This window comes from Salmo salar, unplaced genomic scaffold (genome assembly GCF_905237065.1).
Source record: "Salmo salar unplaced genomic scaffold, Ssal_v3.1, whole genome shotgun sequence".
Taxonomy (NCBI): domain Eukaryota; kingdom Metazoa; phylum Chordata; class Actinopteri; order Salmoniformes; family Salmonidae; genus Salmo; species Salmo salar.
Genome location: NW_025548533.1, coordinates 135310 through 141909, shown reverse-complemented (window position 1 = coordinate 141909; position 6600 = coordinate 135310). Strand labels below are relative to the sequence as shown.

General features: G+C 41.8%; 1 long non-coding RNA gene across 1 annotated transcript; it reads right to left on the bottom strand.

The window, feature by feature from the left end:
* Positions 1-234: 234 nt before the first annotated feature.
* LOC106594769 (uncharacterized) lies at positions 235-6377 on the bottom strand. Its single transcript, XR_006763604.1, has 2 exons — positions 5387-6377; positions 235-969 (listed from the first exon to the last, which is right to left on the bottom strand). It is a non-coding gene; the product is annotated as an uncharacterized lncRNA (long non-coding RNA).
* Positions 6378-6600: the final 223 nt, after the last annotated feature.

Genomic DNA, 6600 nt, shown 5'->3' with positions numbered 1-6600 from the left:
TACCATTTTAAAAACATTACAATAAATTCACAACACACTGTGTCCTCAGTCACCTTGTCCTAGAGAGATTTACATGGTTATCAAAACGTCACACCAGGGTAAGCCTAAACAAAACACAGCCCTATGGGAAAAATGAATGGTGGAAAAACGATGTGAACCATCTCCCCGTTTGACCTCTAGTTTTTATGGATATTATGACTCTACAGAGCCCCACAGTGGACATGTCAAAATATGTTCCATTGATAAAGCACACTTTATTTAACCTCAATGTCATCTTGTTTTTACATGGCATTGTAGATGTTAGCGGTATATAGTATGTATTTTGGATGTTTTCAGTGTGTTTTTAACCTTTTCAGACAATGGGTTAATCACAATTAAAAAATAGTGCACTAACATTACACAAAGTGAACTGAAGTCTGACAGCCCAAACAAAAACACAAATTCTCAGTCAAAAACACAAGTCAGAACACAGCCTCTTGATTCTCTCATGTGTTTTCAGGTTCTCTGACTGGGAAAATGTCTTTCCACAATGAGAGCAGTGGTATGTCTCCTCCTGTGTATTTGTATGTATTCGTTCATGCTCTTTCAGGTACCTTAACCGGGTAAATCTCTCTCCACACTGGGAGCAGCGGTACATCTTCTTACCTGTGTGTGTCCTCACATGCTTGTTCAGGTTTCCTACCTGGCCAAAACTCTTTCCACAATGGGAACATTGGAAAAGCTTTTCCCCTGTGTGTCCCCTCTCATGGTTTTGCAGGCTCCCTAACTGGGTAAACGTCATTCCGCATTGGGAACAGTGGTAAGGCTTCTCTCCAGTGTGTATTCTCTTATGTATTCTCAGGCTCCCTAACTGAGTAAAACTCTTTCCACACTGGGAGCAGTGATGTCGGCCTGCTGGTTTGGACGTCTCGGGGTCTGGTTTCCCTGAAGGACTCTTCCTGCTGTCAGAAGGAGAGTCTGGTCTCTCTCCTGTCAAAGACAAACAGATTATTTAATTAAACAGAAACCTGAATGAAACCTCCACATGATAAAACTTCCTATGACGTATTCCTGTAATTTCCGGACTATTAAGCGCACCTGAATATAAGCCTCACCCACTGAATTTAAAATATATATTATTTTGAACATAAATAAGCCGCACATGTCTATAAGCCGCAGGTGCCTACCGGTACATTGAAACAAATGAACTTTACACAGGCTTTAACGAAACACGGCTTGTAACAAAAAATAAGCAGTAAGCTTTAGTTGTCTTTTTGCACTGAGTGAATTCCTCACGCTGCTGTTTCCAACGTCTTATCATCGACTCATTAAGACCAAGCTCCCGTGCAGCAGCTCTATTTCCTTTTCCAACAGCCAGATCAATCGCCTTCAACTTGAAAGCTGCATCTCCGTGTCTTTGCCATGATGAGGGTGACAAAATGACTACCGTAATCAGAATGATGGGAAGTTTGAGAGCGCTCGATTTAATCTAACAGTAAACAAAAAGTTGTTTGACCTTAACCCGTCCGGCAATTTCATTGGTCTAATGAAAGCTTCATACCGCCAAAAAACTGAGCACGTCACAGAATGTGTTTTTTTTAGAAATAAAAATTGAAAGCGGGAAAAATCCATATATTAGCCGCGTCATTGTTTAAGACGCGAGGTTCACAGCGTGGGAAAAAAGTTGCGGCTTATAGTCCAGAATTTACGGTCATCTAGACTAGATCCCTCAATCACCTAAAGTCAGTTTTCACAAGTATTATTAAGGTGACTAGAAAATGCAGGTCTCTGTGTGGTTCTTAGTCAGAGACTCTGTCAGTCAGTATGGTCAGGAGGAGTTGAGGAGTCTGGTTGCCTTTTACAAGGAGCACTTGACTAAGGCATAATTACACCAGAGGAAGTCATGTCAGAGTACTCCCAGTACAGAGATTTGCCCAGGGCCCATCAGCTGGCCCAATGAGACATTTTCCTCAATGTCCTGCAGTCAGGTGTTTACTAGGATAATGTTACCAATGTCATAAACGTGAGCTGTATATTTTGGTAAAATTACACAACACATAATTGAAAGAAACAAATTTGCTCAAGGCACATTATACATAATTGAATGAACCATGAATAAATAACTTGTTAATGTTATGAAAGAATTAAGCATAAACAAATATATTTTTCTTTAGAGGAGAGCCAGATTCAGGTGACGGAGGTCTCCTTGGTGCTTCCTGTCTCCACTGACTGAGATCTCCTTGGTGCTTCCTGTCTCCACTGACTGAGGTCTCCTTGGTGCTTCCTGTCTCCACTGACTGAGGTCTCCTTGGTGCTTCCTGTCTCCACTGACTGAGATCTCCTTGGTGCTTCCTGTCTCCACTGACTGAGATCTCCTTGGTGCTTCCTGTCTCCACTGACTGAGATCTCCTTGGTGCTTCCTGTCTCCACTGACTGAGATCTCCTTGGTGCTTCCTGTCTCCACTGACTGAGATCTCCTTGGTGCTTCCTGTCTCCACTGACTGAGATCTCCTTGGTGCTTCCTGTCTCCACTGACAGAGGTCTCCTTGGTGCTTCCTGTCTCCACTGACGGAGGTCTCCTTGGTGCTTCCTGTCTCCACTGACGGAGGTCTCCTTGGTGCTTCCTGTCTCCACTGACAGAGGTCTACTTGATCACACACATCCACAGTTGAAGTCAGAAGTTTACATACACTTAGGTGGGAGTCATTAAAACTTGTTTTTCAACCACTCCACAAATTTCTTGTTAACAATGTATAGTTTTGGCAAGTCAGTTAGTACATCTACTTTGTGCATGATACAAGTAATTTTCCCAACAATTGTTTACAGACATATTATTTCACTTATAATTCACTGTATCACAATTCCAGTGAGTCAGAAGTTTACATACACTAAGTTGACTGTGCCTTTAAACAGCTTGGAAAATTCCAGAAAATGATGTCATGGCTTTAGAAGCTTCTGATAGGTTAATTGACATCATTTGAGTCAATTGGAGGTGTACCTGTGGATGTATTTCAAGGCCTACCTTCAAACTCAGTGCCTCTTTGCTTGACATCACGGGAAAATCAAAAGAAATCAGCCAAAACCTCAGATTTATTTTTTAGACTTCCACAAGTCTGGTTCATCCTTGGGAGGAATTTCCAAATTCCTGAGGGTACCACGTTCATCTGTATAAACAATAGTATGCAAGTATAAACACAGTGGGACCACGCAGCCGTCATACCGCTTTGGAAGGAGACGTACTTTGGTGCGAAACGTGCAAATCAATCCCAGAACAGCAGCAAAGAACCTTGTGAAGTTGCTGGAGGAAATAGGTACAAAAGTATCTATATCCACAGTAAAACGAGTCCTTTATCGACCTAACCTGAAAGGCAGCTCAGCAAGGAGAAGCCACTGCTCCAAAACCGCCATAAAAAAGCCAGACTACGGTTTGCAACTGCACATGGGGACAAATATCATACTTTTTGGAGAAATGTCCTCTAGTCTGATGAAACAAAAATAGAACTGTTTGGCCATAATGACCATCATTATGTTTGGAGGAAAAAGGGGAGGCTTGCAAGCCGAGGAACACCATCCCAACCTTGAAGTACGGGGTGGCAGCATGATGTTGTGGGGGTGCTTTGCTGCAGGAGGGACTGGTGCACTTCACAAAATAGATGGCATCATGAGGGTGGAAAAGTATGTGGATATACTGAAGCAACATCAAGACATCAGTCAGGAAGTTAAAGCTTGGTTGCAAATGGGTCTTCCAAATGGACAATGACCCCAAGCAAACTTCCAAAGTTCAGGAAAAATGGCTTAAGGACAACAAAGTCAAGGTGTTGGAGTGGCCATCACAAAGCCCTGACCTCAATCCTATAGAACATTTGTGGGCAGAAATGAAAAAGCGAGTGTGAGCAAGGAGGCCTACAAACCTGATTAAGTTACACCAGCTCTGTCACGAGGAATGGGCCAAAATTCACCCAACTTATTGTGGGAAGCTTGTGGAAGGCTACCCGAAACATTTGACCCAAGTTAAACAATTTAAAGGCAATGCTACCAAATACTAATTGAGTGTATGCAAACGTCTGACCCACTGGGAATGTGATGAAAGAAATTAAAGCTGAAATAAATAATTCTCTCTACTATTATTTTGACATTTGACATTCTTAAAATAAAGAGGTGATCCTAACTGACCGAAGACAGTGAATTTTTACTAGGATTAAATGTCAGGAATTGTGAAAAACTGAGTTTAAACGTATTTGGCTAAGGTGTATTTAAACTTCCGACATCAACTGTATCTCTGTCCGCCTACCTGCTAGGATGATATACAGGAAAGTGTCTATGCCTGCCTGCTAGGATGATATACAGTAAATATCATGATCTAGTCATACACCATGTCTGACTTCCTTAATAAGTCCTATAGATACTGTTCATAATCTAGTCATACACCATGTCTGACTTCCTTAATAAATCCTATAGATACTGTTCATGATCTAGTCATACACCATGTCTGACATCCTTAATAAGTCCTATAGATACTGTTCATAATCTAGTCATACACCATGTCTGACTTCCTTAATAAGTCCTATAGATACTGTTCATAATCTAGTCATACACCATGTCTGACTTCCTTAATAAGTCCTATAGATACTGTCCACTGTTTCAGAGTAGGAGTGGCCATGACCCTTCCAAATTGTAAGGATTACGCTAGCTGCTGTAACCACAGCAACATTTATTTCGGTGACAGAATTATAGAGTAACTTTGGAATACGCTAGATACACTACATGACCGAACGTATGTGGACACCTGCTTGTCGAACATCTTATTCCAAGATCATGTTAATTCAAAAGGGGATTGGTCCCCCCTATGCTGCTATAACAGCCTCCACTCTTCTGGGAAGGCTTTCCACTAGATGTCGGAACATTGCTGTGGGGGACTTGCTTCCATTCAGCCACAAGAGCATTAGTGAGGTCGGGAACTGATTTTGGGCGATTAGGCCTGGCTCGCAGTCGGCGTTCCACTTCACCCCAAAGGTGTTTGATGGGGTTGAGGTCAGGGATCTGTGCAGGCCAGTCAAGTTCTTCTACACCGATCTCAACAAACCATTTCTGTATGGACCTAGGTCCAGGGGCATTGTCATGCTGAAACAGCAAAGGGCCTTCCCCAAAATGTTGCCACAAAGTTGGAAGCACAGTATTGGTCTAGAATGTCATTGTATGCTGTAGCGTTTACACCACTCCAGCCTACGCTTGGCACTCTAGCAATGATAAAGTACTTTATGATAACGCGAAAATTAAATAAACGATTTGGTATCATTTTTATTATGGAAGATTGAATAAGTTTGCTTCAAACGGTTTGCTTGGAATGATTTGTAGCCATCGTCTCGACTATCTGGGCATGAGAGTCCATTCAACTCAGTTTCCCTACCTGAAAAAACGCCATTCCGTAAAGTGTATTCACGCACGCAAATTCAGGAAGAAACTGAAGAGCAGATGGCCTGACCGCGTTTTGCGACTGTCGGCACACTTGACCGCAGTCAACAGTGGGCTCGGAATCGCCTCCAGTTTAGTACGATGGAATTGCAGTATTGAATGAAGACAAGTCCATTCCGTGAGACATTTAAGTTGTGATTTTGCGTGCAAATCCATTGTTAAAGTTTTGTTGTTGGCCAGCTTGTTGATGGTATTCACATCTTACAGTGTAGCTTTATCAATTCCTACATTAAAACGGCATTTAAGATCAGAACTAGAATAGAATGCCGTTTAAAACCACGCATCAGTAAAACAACTATTTTCAAGACAGGACTTCCTGGTGTTACTCAGATCTTCTGTCTCTTCTTCTTCTTCCCTCTCCTCCTCCTTCAATATGACAGTTCTCTCCTTCATTCACTCCAAAAAAAGTATAATCGTTTTCTTCCTCTTCTTTCTCTGTAACAGCCTCTCCCTCTACTTCTTCATTTACTGTGACATCCTCCTCTTCATTCTCCTCTTTCACGACAACGTTCAGCCAAATACCTTCTTTCTCCTTCCAGCAGACCTCTTTTTTAGCAGGAGGGCAGTAGCTTGGTGAGCTCATGGTCGGGGATGTTAGCCAGCTAACCTAGCTAGTTAGCGACTAGCCTAGTGACAGGCTCATTTATCAAGCCAGCTACCGTTACCTGACTAAACGGAAATATCACATTAAATGGGGAAACTAGTTAAAAGACAGAATTATGTTCCAAATACAGAGGCAAATATACACCGAAGCAGTCTGAACAGCTTGAATGTTTCGGCTAGGAAGCTACCGAGGTGGCTGACTAGATGTTGTTGAAGAAGCGTCCCGTCCACTACATTATACGTCACGCTGAAAGCATCGCCTGAAAAACACATATCGCCATCTGTTGACTGGAGTGGTTAACGCAGATAAATGTTTCTTTTATTTCCAGACAAAAAGTGCATTTTTACATTTCTTTCATTAAATAATAATATAATAGTCAGACAACTGCAGATTTGTAATAATTATGAATTTAAAACCTACTTCTACATTCTACCAACACAACAGATGTTTCTACTACAGTGAATATTAACCAATGAGGTGGGTCTTTACACATTCTACCAACACAACAGATGGTAATACTACAGTGAATATTAACCAATGAGGTG